A 14,882-nucleotide genomic window follows, 5' to 3' on the forward strand; every position below is an offset into this window, starting at 1 on the left:
CAAGCACTTAAGCCTATTGTATGTATTCTTTTCCAGGTGCCGCAATGTGATCTGATATGCACTATTGTATAGACTTTGGTGTAATTATGCAGTTAACCAGATAGTCAGCACCTTATTGCTTAGTTATTATGGACTGCCTCTGAGGACGTCAGCGAATGTCACAAGCAGATCTAACATTGCTGTTGCTTATTATGGACCGCCTCTGAGGACGGTAAAATACTAATGGTTCTTATGTGACCTTGTGTTATATAGCCTATTGCTACACAGGGGGAACCAAGTAGTAAACGTCACAAGCAGGTCTAAGATCGTTAAGGGTAATTCTGCTGCTATTGTGTGTGGGGAGTTAACCGGCTCCTTCCCCTTTTTTAGTGTGCCCTAAGGTTTGGTGGCCCGGCCTTAGGGATATGTCTGGTTAGCTACCAGTGTAATCATCTAGGTGACCGTGTGAAAAGCTATTTATAGACCTTGGTGTTTAGAAGGGAATACAGGATGAAGCCACCCTTCTGTTTGCGGGTGTATCAAAGAATGTGGAGGGATTACAGTACATGATACCCCCCACGCTCTATATATGACTATGGCCAGGTTGTTGCGGAGTATTGAGAGCTTTGTGCAGTATAAGTTGAGTTGTACTTAATGACGTGAAGTACATTTATTTGGAGGTAGCCATCTTCAATGTCAGTCTTTGTATGTCCATATTATTATGCAGCACTGTGTATTTGCTTTAGTTACCCTGAGAGCATATTTATAAAGAATACCCTAAGCACAAACCGAGAGTGGTTGGCTCTTAAGTGCCGGGAAATGTAACGGCCCAGAGTGGCATTACCACCTTCTACGTCTCTCTACTATCTGCTATGGTTAATATAGAGTCTAGAGATGAGCGAATCGAAGCGAACAAAGTGGAATTCGTTCCAAATTTCAGGAAAAATTTGATTCACACCGAATTTCCTTGCGCTTTGTGGTAACGAATTGCATTTTTTCCTAAAATGGCTGGTGCACATATGAGGACATGGGGCAAAGAACCCTGGGAAGGTGGGATCAGCCAGAATGCCATGCATGCAGCCAATCAGCAGCCAGCCAGCCCTGTGGTGTCACAGCCCTATAAATACCGGCAGCCATCTTAGATTCTGCTATTTACCAGTGTACTTAGTGCAGGGAGAGATGTGCAGTGATAGAATAAAACGTCATTGTGCTACAAAAAAAAACGATTTACAAGTGCAGGGAAAGATTATTTAGGTTGTAGGGAAAAGATAGGAAGAAATCATTCCACAGCATTTCTGTTGAACAGGGTTCAGTCAGGGAGGTGACAGCCTGGGTAATATGAACATTCCCATTACACTGGGGATCCAAATTGCCATTATACAGCTCTGCAATTCCATCAAACTGTTCTTATTAGGGTGCAAGTGCTGTTTGCTACAGGCATTAACAGGGGTTTTACAAGGAAATATTTCTACGTTTTATTTGTCCTAGTGCGGTGCAGTTATATGTTCTAAAGCATTTTTTGGCATGTATTAGTGGGAGAAAAGGGCTTATTAGCCGATGTGTGGTGAAGTGCGAAAATTACAGCCCTTTTTGTTGTGTATTAGTGGCAAAAGTTACCTATATTTGCCGCTCAGCAGTGCAGTTTTCTGTTCTAAAGCTCTTTTTCCGTGTATAAGTGGAAAAAGGAAAAATATCTTTGATGCTCAGCGGTGCAATGAGATATTTTACAGCCCAGTGTGCCATATACACTACGTGCAGAATTATTAGGCAAATGAGTATTTTGACCACATCATCCTCTTTATGCATGTTGTCTTACTCCAAGCTGTATAGGCTCGAAAGCCTACTACCAATTAAGCATATTAGCTGATGTGCATCTCTGTAATGAGAAGGGGTGTGGTCTAATGATATCAACACCCTATATCAGGTGTGCATAATTATTAGGCAACTTCCTTTCCTTTGGCAAAATGGGTCAAAAGAAGGACTTGACAGGCTCAGAATAGTCAAAAATAGTGAGATATCTTGCAGAGGGATGCAGCACTATTAAAATTGCAAAGCTTCTGAAGCGTGATCATCGAACAATCAAGCGTTTCATTCAAAATAGTCAACAGGGTCGCAAGAAGCGTGTGGAAAAACCAAGGCGCAAAATAACTGCCCATGAACTGAGAAAAGTCAAGCGTGCAGCTGCCAAGATGCCACTTGCCACCAGTTTGGCCATATTTCAGAGCTGCAACATCACTGGAGTGCCCAAAAGCACAAGGTGTGCAATACTCAGAGACATGGCCAAGGTAAGAAAGGCTGAAAGACGACCACCACTGAACAAGACACACAAGCTGAAACGTCAAGACTGGGCCAAGAAATATCTCAAGACTGTTTTTCTAAGGTTTTATGGACTGATGAAATGAGAGTGAGTCTTGATGGGCCCGTGGCTGGATTGGTAAAGGGCAGAGAGCTCCAGTCCGACTCAGACGCCAGCAAGGTGGAGGTGGAGTACTGGTTTGGGCTGGTATCATCAAAGATGAGCTTGTGTGGCCTTTTTGGGTTGAGGATGGAGTCAAGCTCAACTCCCAGTTTCTGGAAGACACCTTCTTCAAGCAGTGGTACAGGAAGAAGTCTGCAAGGTAAGAAAAACATGATTTTCATGCAGGACAATGCTCCATCACACGCGTCCAAGTACTCCACAACGTGGCTGGCAAGAAAGGGTATAAAAGAAGAAAATCTAATGACATGGCCTCCTTGTTCACCTGATCTGAACCCCATTGAGAACCTGTGGTCCATCATCAAATGTGAGATTTACAAGGAGGGAAAACAGTACACCTCTCTGAACAGTGTCTGGGAGGCTGTGGTTGCTGCTGCACGCAATGTTGATGGTGAACAGATGAAAACACTGACAGAATCCATGGATGGCAGGCTTTTGAGTGTCCTTGCAAAGAAAGGTGGCTATATTGGTCACTGATTTGTTTTTGTTTTGTTTTTGAATGTCAGAAATGTATATTTGTGAATGTTGAGATGTTATATTGGTTTCACTGGTAATAAATAATTGAAATGGGTATATATTTGTTTTTTGTTAAGTTGCCTAATAATTATGCACAGTAATAGTCACCTGCACACACAGATATCCCCCTAAAATAGCTAAAACTAAAAACAAACTAAAAACTACTTCCAAAAATATTCAGCTTTGATATTAATGAGTTTTTTGGGTTCATTGAGAACATGGTTGTTGTTCAATAATAAAATTAATCCTCAAAAATACAACTTGCCTTATAATTCTGCACTCCCTGTATTAATGCCGAAATAAAAATATATTCGCCGTTCATCGTTGCACTTATCTGTTGAAAAGACTTTTGTGTAAAAATAGAAAAAAATTAGGGCCTAATTGCCGTTGAGCGGTGCAGTGAGATATTTTACAGCCCAATTTGCCGTGTATTACTGGCGAAATACAAATATATTCACCATCCTGCGTTGCACTTATCTGTTGAAAAGCCTGTTGTGTTCTGTAAAAGTGTAAAAAAAACTAGGGCCTAATTGTCCTTGTGCGGTGCAGTGCTATACTCTAAAGCCCAGTTTGCCGTGTATTACTGGCGAAATACAAATATAGTCGCCGTCCTGTGTTGCACTTATCTGTTGAAAAGCCTTTTTGCATAAAAATAGAAAAAAATTAGGGCCTAATTGCCGTTCAGCAATGCAGCGAGATATTTTACAGCCCAGTTTGCCGTGTATTAGTGGCAAAATAAAAATATATTCGCCGTCCAGCGTTGCACTTATCTGTTGAAAAGCCTGTTTTGTTTTGTAAAAGTTGAAATAAATTAGGGCCTAATTGCCGTTCAGCGGTAGAGTTATATGTGATGAATCCCTTTTCTCGGTATGTACTGAATTATGTAGTGGTGAAATATTTTATGTGAAACATGCTTTTATTTGGAAAATGAATCGGTGATTGTAGACTTTCTTCTGTATGAACCGAATTCCACATTGTTGAAATTTTTTATTTCAACCATGTTTTCTTCGGGAAAATTGATGGGTGATTGTACACCTCCTTTTGCGGTATGGACCGAATTACATTGTTGTGGGTCCTGCAGTAAACATAATGAAGACGCTGATGACAACACACCAGCAGACTTTGCCTTTACCATCTATTCACAATTAAATCAAGCAGCTTCACTAAGTTGAAAACATTCAGTGTTTTTATTTGCTCCGTCTGCATTCGATCTTCACAGCACACAAGACATGACAGGAGAGCCTCTGCTTTGGAGTCCAAGTCCAGTTTCTTAAGATCAGGAGTTCCATCAGAATTGTGCGTAACAATCTTGCTCCCTGTGCAAAGCCATAACAAAAGGACTCCGTGGACATACATATCAGAGGAAGCTGAAGCTGGTTGCCCCAATTTTAATTCAGGAGCAGTAAACAGCGGGAAGCAAATTGAGGTGGCTGAACTCCGCTGCTCTGTATCTCTTGTGAAGTCAATGTCTCCAGCTATGCCCCTCTCGCGATTTACAGCAAATACATTATTTTCATGTAGAGATCCAATGTTGGAGGCATGTGGTGTATGCAAGCCAGTTGCTACCCCTCTCAATTAAGGGACTACTTGCCGTTCAGCCATGCAGTTATATGTGGTAAAGCCTTTTTTGCTGTGAAATTTTTTATGTGACACAGCCTTTTTTCGTGAAAATGTATGGGTGATTGTACACCTCCTTTTGCGGTATGGACCGACTTACTTAGTGGTGAAATTCTTTTTAAGTGGCACTGGCTTTTTTTCTGAAAATGTATGGGTGAATGTACACCTCCTTTTGCGGTATGGACCGACTTACTTAGTGGTGAAATGTGTTATGTGAAACTGGCTTTTTTGGGAAAATTGATGGGTGACTGTACACCTCATTTTCCTGTATGGACTGAATTACGCAGTGTTGAAATTTTAAATTTCAAAGCAAACTCCGCTGCTCTGTATCTCTTGTGAAGTCAATGTCTCCAATAATGCCCCTCTCGCGATTTACAGCAAATACATTATTTTCATGTAGAGATCCAAGAATTATGTTGGAGGAATGTAGTGTATGCAAGCCATGTGCGACCCCTCTCATCACTCTCACACTGTATGAACAGAGAAATGCCATCAACGATTTCTTGATGATCCAAGCGGACAGGAGTAGTCCCCTGTGTAACTTCGATGTCAGCCAGTGGCAGCTCATGTGTGACACTTGCCGTTTACTCAGGCCCTTTGAGGAGGCCACGTTATTTGTCAGTCGCCAGGACTATGGGATGAATGATGTCCTTCCACTGCTTCATGTCCTGGAACAGACACTGGTAAATCTGGCTGGTCAGGACGTGGTGCCTAGAAAGATGGCAGCAGAGTTTGATACGTTTGTCTGTCAATATCTCTGTTTACAGTCAGTGAAAGGGAACATCATTTATCGCAAGGATATGCAAACACCCACCGATGGGGTTTTAACCCCCAGAAGTAGGTCAGTGGCATGAAGGAGCAGTCATTTTCACAGCTTAAGGTATCCTCCCGGAAGCTTGACCTCTGCACGTCGACGGTCTGCATTGCAAAGCTTGTCTAAAAGAAAAATCCCGCAGTGCACCCCCTTGGAGGAAACTCTTGATCCGGCACAGGCTGCTTTGCTCCTTCAAAAACAATGGACTCTATACAGCATGACACCGATGTATAATTTCTCATACATCAGACTGAAAGCATATTCCAACCACCTGTCTGCCCACATAGCTGCTGAGAAGCAGAAGGGTCTTGCCATTGAAGTTGGCTCAGAGCTGAACCTAAAAGGCAAATTTTCCTGTTTACCTGGACTCAAAGGAAAGGACAGAGATCCACTGGCTGTGCTCATACAGATTTCGTCATAGCCTCCACTCACAAAGGCAAGCACAGAGGACCGGATTGTGTGGACAAGTTGGTTCTCCAGGACGTACACAGAGGACGATCTATTGAAGGTGTTACCAAAGACATTTACTTGCCTCCCGCTCTTCCTGTATAACGGCTCCGAGGAGCTCACGGATATCGTAGGGACGTGGTTCCAAAGAAACTTTGACTGTTGTTTGGGTAAGCTGGTGATCAGTTCTCAGGACCTTACGTGGCTAGCAGTGATGTGGACCGGGTATCATGTGTCTGGATCAGTGTCGGCCACAGAGCTTGTTTTCTCTGTGCCAGTCGAACCTCGCATGGACATTTCTTATGCCATCCACGCAGAGGACTTCAAGACTTTATGGAATGATATTCATAAATCAAAGGACGAGGTCACTTTGTAGAAAGTGGACAATTTATTCCAATGTCTTTACTCACATTTCTTCAGACACTTTAGAATCCACTTAACAGCAACCCAGCTCGTCACAGAATGAGCTGGAGTCGGCTTGTTTGCTGGACTGTCCTCCAGTTTTCAGCCATAACCCCATACATTTTTTGATCCATATGCATTACCATCGTGGTCACCCCGACACTGGTCGTAAATCCATTCTTGTTGCTGAAACACTTAGTTTTTTTAGTTTGTCTTTTAAATCTTGTGGTTTAACCCCTTCTGTGTTGTATTTTATGTCTGTTAATATCCTTGTTTGTTAAATAAAGTTTTTTTTTCTCCCCCTTTCAAAAAATAAAATAAAAATTGGCTTGTGATTTGGTACTGATGGATTACTGATCAAATGCTGACCGAGTGAAGGCGGATGCTCCACAGACAGGATCCGTTTTTTAAGGGTTATTGTTCTGACGGATCAGAGGAAGAGCAAAATAATCGGTGACGTCAACACAAACTTACTGCTGACACCCTCTCCACTCTATCAGGGGGCTCTACTTGTATAAGCGTTTAATAGAACAGGTTCTGTAGAAATCTATGTGGAATCAGCTGACGAGGGTGTAAAAGGAGTGCGCTTCTTCTTGACGCTAACATTGACCTGTAGGGCTGAGTTCATACTTGAGTTATTTGGTCAGTTTTGGCCCCGTGACTGCCCAAATAAGTGAAGTGTGCAGTGAGTCTAAGAGCGACGCCTGTCATCTGCATGTCATACGGACTCACAGTATTGGTTCACTACCCCAGCAGACTCCCTATGCGTGTTACTGCAAGGCACAGTGTTCTACACCACTATAAAGGCTCTCTGCAGCCAGGAAATAGCTGTTTTTTAACGTAATTCGCCACAACTTTATTCTGATCGAACAGAATTTTTCCTCAAAAATTCGGCGAACCGGCAAATCGATTTTTTTTTATTTTATTCGCTCATCTCTAATAGTGTCATCATGTGTATTTATTGCCAAATCCTGCACATTGTGTATTTGTATTTCTAATTTTGCAACTGTTAAAGTGTAATGTGCCTGGTTCACCAGCAGATGGCGGCATGCATGGCAGAGTTAGTTTGCCTGGAATGGAACCTTCTTTGCATTCTAGCCCTCTCTAGAGAGGGAGGAGTTCAGTTAGCTAGGAGGTCAGTTCAGAGAAGCCCCTGTAAGGGGAAGGAAGCAGGCCCTCGCCCCTGTTGGACGGGCCCTGCCAAGGCCAGCAGAGCACCATCAGCTCTGCTGGAACCAGAGACAGAAAAGCAAAGAGCCTCAGAAGCCAGGAGGAAAGATTCCCTGGATAAAGGTAAAGACAAATGGAAAGATAGAGAACAGAGTCAGACTTCAGAAAGCTAAGTACAGCAGAAAGGAAAAGTTTCTATTTAATCCTGTCAGCACAGCAGAGTTAAAGAGTGACAGATGTAACCCCTTAAAGGGACCACTGGCCCACGAGGTCTTGCCCGCCACACATACTCATGTACATTTTCATTGTACCAAAAATATAGGAAAAATTTGGCCAATGCGCTTTGACTACAATACACCCCAGCCCGCAAGCCCACATCAAGGCTCCTCTTTGTTTTGCGAGTCCCTACACTATCTACCAAAAAAATAATAAAGGAAACTGACTCCAAAATAACAAAATACTACAATGGCCAGAGTCCAGATCACATCATTGTCTGCCAAGAACTACATCCACCTGCCACGGTAATGCATCCTCAGGGCTGGTAAAGTAATTGGCATAGAGATCTCAAAATGCAAGCCCTGCAGATCCAGGCCGTCCATGACGAGTCTGGTCCAATCCTGTATATGAAGAAGAGGTACCAGACTCCTCTAAACCAGCATCTGAGGGAGCATCATGAATCCTGACGAAGTTGTGCAGGATCACACATGCTTTAATAACCAGGGTGGCATTGTCCAAGCACCATCTCTAAGGATGACAGGAATACTCTCCACTTGTAAGTATTCCAAACGCACGCTCTACATACCGACGGGCTCTAGTCAGCCGATAGTTAAATATACGTCACCTGTCATCCATATTGCGTCTGGGGAAGGGTCGCCTGACGTGCGGCCAAAGCAAAACCTTCATCAGCAACTATTACAAATGGAGCCGGTGGACCCGCAGAACCTGGCAGGATTCTGGGCTCTGGGAGGGCGAGTTGGTTGGCTTGAAGTCTCTCACTCAATCTGGAAGAAATGGAAATGCGCGCATCTGCAGTGCTTCCATAGGACCCGATATCCACAATTATAAACTTATATGTAGTGTCAGCTAAAGCCAACAGCACAATGGAAAAGTATTGCTTCTAATTGTAGTACCGGGATCCTGAGCGAGGCGGCTTCTTAACACGAATATGTTTGCCATCCAGTGCCCCAATGCAGTTTAGAAACTGCGCATCAAGATGAAAGCCCTCAGCAATTCTGATCCAATCCTCTGCTTTGGGCTCGGGCATCACCGCTACCCGGAGTCGCTGCCAAATCATTTCACATGTTTGACGAACAATCCGAGAACAGTTGAGACTCCCAGCAGGAGCTCAAAATGCAGAGATGCAAATGAATTACCAGTCGCCAGAAATGTTGAAAACAATATAAAAATTTGTTCAAAATATTAACCAGACAGTACTGGGGTCACTAATCATACTGTTATAAAGTAGAACTGGCTTTGTCGCCCATAGAAAATACCGGTAATCAGATTACACCTTTCTTTATCAAAAAGGAGCTGTCCAAACTAAAGGTTTGATATGAATGTTTGCTACGGGCAACTAAGCCAGTTCTACTTTACAACAGTTCTATTAATGACCCCAGATATTCACACATAACTAACCTAGTGTTACACAATTAATATACAAAATAATATGAAGACATTATTTAGATAAATATAGTAATAAATATACATACCTCAGCGTAACGATGAGCCGTTCCTCTGGAGAAATGCAGCGCCTCATATTTGTGTCCTGGTAGGTGAGGCCAGGGCGGAGGGACGCTAACAAAATGTCAAAACTGCTCAAAGACACACATCAAAGGCCTCATGCACACGACCGTTGTGTGTTTTGCGGTCCGCAAATTGTGGATTTGCAAAACACGGATGGCGTCCGTAAGCGTTCCGCAATTTGTGGAACGGCACGGACAGCCATTGATATAACTGACTATTTTTGTCCGCAAAACAGACAAGAATAGGACAGGTTATATTTTTTTTGCGGACCACGGAACGGAGCAACGGATGCGGACAGCACACGGAGTGCTGTCCGCATCTTTTGCGGCCACATTGAAGTGAATGGGTCCGCATCCAAGCCGCAAAAACTGCGTCTCAGATGCATACCAAAACAACGGTCGCGTGCATGAGGCCAAAACCCGTACAGCGTGTGGAAGTGGCCTTTCCTGCTCCGCTGAGAGACAATTCGGTGAACCCACTGCCTCCTCCTCCTCCTCGGTTCGTTGGTCAGCATAGTTGGTTGCTGTACATCGTGCCGAGATAGCAGCCAGCACAGGAGGAACTCTTCCTCGAAGTCGTCAGCTTCGACAAAGTCAGAAACCAATGCCAGCAAAACACCGACTTCTAACAAAGCTCTCAGTGCTGCAAAAAGCTGAATAAACTGGAGTCTGGACAATCACATGACCAGCTTATATAGGGGGTGTGAAAAAGGGGAAGAGTCCAAAGTTGTGACTAGTTCCTGCTTCCGTTTCTGATCCGCAAAAAACGGATGACATACGGAAACAATACGGACATGTTTTTGCAGAAAAACGGAACGGAAACAAAATATAGAGTATATACGGAAACAAAAAACTGAACAATAGATCTGTTAAAGGCTACTTTCACACTAGCGTTCGGCTGTCCGCTCGTGAGCTCCGTTTAAAGGGGCTCACGAGCGGACCCGAACGCTTCCGTCCAGCCCTGATGCAGTCTGAATGGATGCGGATCCGCTCAGACTGCATCAGTCTGGCGGCGTTCAGCCTCCGCTCCGCTCAGTGAGCGGACACCTGAACGCTGCAAGCAGCGTTCGGGTGTCCGCCTGGCCGTGCGGAGGCGTGCGGATCCGTCCAGACTTACAATGTAAGTCAATGGGGACGGATCCGTTTGAAGATGCCACAATATGGCTCAATCTTCAAGCGGATCCGTCCCCCATTGACTTTCAATGTAAAAGTCTGGACGGATCCGCTCAGGCTAATTTCACATTAGCTTTTTTTTGCCAATATAATGCAGACGGATCCGTTCTGAACGGAGCCTCCGTCTGCATTATTATGATCGGATCCGTTCCGCTAGTGTGAAAGTAGCCAAATACGGACAGTTAAGCACAACGTTCGTGTTCCTGAGACCTTAGGGTCGTGTCACATACAGTTTTTGGGGCAATTTTTTTATGCAATTTTTGACACAAAGACAGTATCGGATGCAGTAGAAAAGAGAAGACCTTTCTTTATATTTATCATTCCCTTCCAACCAACTTCTAGTTTTGGCTCAAAATCTGCATCAAAAACTGCAACAGACAGCTGTGTGCAACAATCTTTTTTTTTTTGTGCATTTTTGAAAGGTTTTTTAATGATTTTTTTATGCAATTTTTTTGTTTGCAATTTTTTTTAGGAATAAAAAGTTCCACATGTTCCATGGAAGTTTATGGGAAATATTGACCCCTTCCAAACACAGCCAGTTTTCACCTTCCTGACACAGGCTGATTTTGCTAATCTGACGTGTCACTTTATGCGCTAATAACATTGTATTGCTTTTACTTATCCAAGCCATTGTGAGAAATCTGTATTTTTGTGACACATTGTATTTTGTGTTATTGATAGGCAGCACAGTGGTTTAGTGGCTCAGTGGTTAGCACTGGTGCTTTGCAATGCTGGGGTCCTAGGTGCAAGGGCCAACATCTGCATGGAGTTTGCATGTTCTCACCGTGTCTGTTTGTGTGGGTTCTCCGGTTTCCTCCTGCACTCCAAAGACCTACTGATAGGGAGCTTAGATTGTGAGCCCCATTGGGGACAATGTGATGCTAATGTCTGTAAAGCGCTGCGGAATATAGCAATGTTATATAAGTGCGTAAAAAATATAATAATTACATTTGGGTCAATATTTCTTAAAAAATCCAAAATTGACAGAAAATTTTGACAAAATTATCTGAATTAGATTTTCTTTGCTTTTAAAACACTTTTTTGATACTTCACAAAATAGTTAATGAACATTCACCATATGTCTACTTTATGTTGCCATCATTTTGTAAATGTTATTTTATGTAAATTTTATTTTTTAGGACAATAGAAAGCTTTGAATTTTAGAAGCAATTATTTAAATATTCAAGAAGATTTTGAAAACTGTGGTAATAGAAGAAAAAATACTCCAAATGTTGTTAGATCATTTTTCTTGGGTACGACAATACCCCTTATGTGGTCATAAACTGCTGGGCACACTGCAGGGTTCAGAAGAGAAAAAGCACCATGTGCATTTGAGGCCTAATTTAGCTATTTATACAGTACTGGCCGACAACAGCAGAGGCTTTCCGGCGAACTAATAAAAGAAACCCCCAAGAAGTGACCCCATTTTAGAAACCACAGCCCTCGCAGAATTTACCAAGGGGTGAGTATTTTGACCCAAGAGGTGTTTTGCTAAAATTTATGGACAGCAGATGGTACAAAGATAAAATTTCAATTTTTACATGGATATGGCATTTCAGTTTCGAATATGCTCCGATATGCCCAGCTGGTGCCATCTAAGACTCACAACACACTTTTTAAATTCATAGGCAGGTTCTGCTAGGTACCAAAATGCCATATGGATGTAAAATGCTGTATGGACATACCACAGGGCTCAGAAGAGAAAGAGTGCAATTTGGCTTTTGTAGAGCAGATTTTGCTGGAATGTTTTTCGGGCGCTATATTTCATGTGCACTGGGCAGCACGGTGGCTCAGTGGTTAGCACTGGTGCCTTGCAGTGCTGGGGTCCTGGGGTCCAAGGGCACCATCTGCATGAAGTTTGTATGTTCTTCCCGTGTTTGTGTGAGCTTCCTCCCACACTCCAAAGACATACTGATAGGGACCTTAGATTGTGAGCCCCATTGGGGACAGTGTGATGCTAATGTCTGTAAAGCGATGCAGAATATAGTAGAGCTATATAAGTGCATATACAGGTCATTCTCAAAAAATTAGCATATTGTGATAAAGTTCATTATTTTCTGTAATGTACTGATAAACATTAGACTTTTTTATATATTTTAGATTCATTACACACAACTGAAGTAGTTCAAGCCTTTTATTGTTTTAATATTGATGATTTTGGCATACAGCTCATGAAAACACAAATTTCCTATCTCAAAAAATTAGCATATTTCATCCGACCAATAAAAGAAAAGTGTTTTTAATACAAAAAAAGTCAACCTTCAAATAATTATGTTCAGTTATGCACTCAATACTTGGTCCGGATTCCTTTTGCAGAAATGACTGCTTCAATGCGGCGTGGCATGGAGGCAATCAGCCTGTGGCACTGCTGAGGTGTTATGGAGGCCCAGGATGCTTCGATAGCGGCCTTAAGCTCATCCAGAGTGTTGGGTCTTGCGTCTCTCAACTTTCTCTTCCCAATATCCCACAGATTCTCTATGGGGTTCAGGTCAGGAGAGTTGGCAGGCCAATTGAGCACAGTAATACCATGGTCAGTAAACCATTTACCAGTGGTTTTGGCACTGTGAACAGGTGCCAGGTCGTGCTGAAAAATGAAAACTTCATCTCCATAAAGCTTTTCAGCAGATGGAAGCATGAAGTGCTCCAAAATCTCCTGATAGCTAGCTGCATTGACCCTGCCCTTGATAAAACACAGTGGACCAACACCAGCAGCTGACATGGCACCCCAGACCATCACTGACTGTGGGTACTTGACACTGGACTTCAGGCATTTTGGCATTTCCCTCTCCCCAGTCTTCCTCCAGACTCTGGCACCTTGATATCCGAATGACATGCAAAATTTGCTTTCATCCGAAAAAAGTACTTTGGACCACTGAGCAACAGTCCAGTGCTGCTTCTCTGTAGCCCAGGTCAGGCGCTTCTGCCGCTGTTTCTGGGGAATGCGGCACCTGTAGCCCATTTCCTGCACACGCCTGTACATGGTGGCTCTGGATGTTTCTACTCCAGACTCAGTCCACTGCTTCCGCAGGTCCCCCAAGGTCTGGAATCGGTCCTTCTCCACAATCTTCCTCAGAGTCCGGTCACCTCTTCTCATTGTGCAGCGTTTTCTGCCACACTTTTTCCTTCCCACAGACTTCCCACTGAGGTGCCTTGATACAGCACTCTGGGAACAGCCTATTCGTTCAGAAATTTCGTTCTGTGTCTTACCCTCTTGCTTGAGGGTGTCAATGATGGCCTTCTGGACAGCAGTCAGGTCGGCAGTCGCACCCATGATTGCGGTTTTGAGCAATGAACCAGGCTGGGAGTTTTTAAAAGCCTCAGGAATCTTTTGCAGGTGTTTAGAGTTAATTAGTTGATTCAGATGATTAGGTTAATAGCTTGTTTAGAGAACCTTTTCATGATATGCTAATTTTTTGAGATAGGAATTTTGGGTTTTCATGAGCTGTATGCCAAAATCATCAATATTAAAACAATAAAAGGCTTGAACTACTTCAGTTGGTGTGTAATGAATCTAAAATATATGAAAGTCTAATGTTTATCAGTACATTACAGAAAATAATGAACTTTATCACAATATGCTAATTTTTTTAGAAGGACCTGTAGTAATAATAATGTGCAGAGACCCTGAGTTACCCATACAGTGGAACCCCTCAATAAGTGACCTCATTTCGGAAACTACACCCCTTAAGTTATTTTTCAAAGGGTGGAGTGAGCATTTTGACACCAGAGGTACTTTGCAGAAATTAAAGGAGTTCTACACCTTTTTATTATTGATGATCTATCCTTTGGATAGATCATCAGCATCTGATTGGTGAAGGTCAAACACCCGGGAGCCCCGAAGATCAGAATTTTGAGAAGGCAGCAGCGCTCGCAGTAGCACTGTGGCCTTCTCGCTGTTTCCCGCAGGTCAGTGACATCACGATTATTATGACTGGCCTGGACGCGGCTCAGCCCAACTCACTGCAAAGGCCAGATACATTCCGGGTTCCCTTCATGCTGAACAACACAGTGTCTGGATAAACCATGGTTTAGATATTGTCTCCTAATGTTGTACCTGTAGTGGTTTGGCCTCTCATGCAAGGCCACAGGCACGCTCAGCAAGATAGACAACATATTCAGACTTACAGGATAAGTAGTGTTTAAAAGGGAACATATTTTTTATAAATATTTGACCCAAAGACCATCTGCCCGTGGCCTATCATTAAACAACACTGGCATTTCCTAGCTTCGCACCTATAGACCCCTAACTTAGTTTGTGCACTATTAATCCTATCTAAGGCAACTGGGTGCCAATACGTTCTTCATGCTAGGGGCTCTCCAATATGTGATGGCGGGTAGCTGCGGAAATTATAATTTTTTTTTTTAAAAGGTTCGCTTCTCAATAATGGGCAGTGTTCACATAGGACCCTTCTCATCTCAAGATGTGATGAGGAAAAGGTGGTATAAAATTTAGCTTAAAATCTTTTGTGGCAGCTTTTGTCTTATGGTCCCTAGGCCTTAAACAGTCAGTTTGTCTAAAGGGGTTGTGTCACTTCAGTAAATAGCA

General features: G+C 43.0%; 1 pseudogene; it reads left to right on the forward strand.

Moving 5' to 3' along the window:
* The first annotated feature begins 5,388 nt into the window (after positions 1 to 5,388).
* LOC122931393 lies at positions 5,389 to 6,315 on the forward strand (annotated as a pseudogene).
* Positions 6,316 to 14,882: the final 8,567 nt, after the last annotated feature.

This window comes from Bufo gargarizans, chromosome 3, assembly GCF_014858855.1.
Source record: "Bufo gargarizans isolate SCDJY-AF-19 chromosome 3, ASM1485885v1, whole genome shotgun sequence".
Taxonomy (NCBI): domain Eukaryota; kingdom Metazoa; phylum Chordata; class Amphibia; order Anura; family Bufonidae; genus Bufo; species Bufo gargarizans.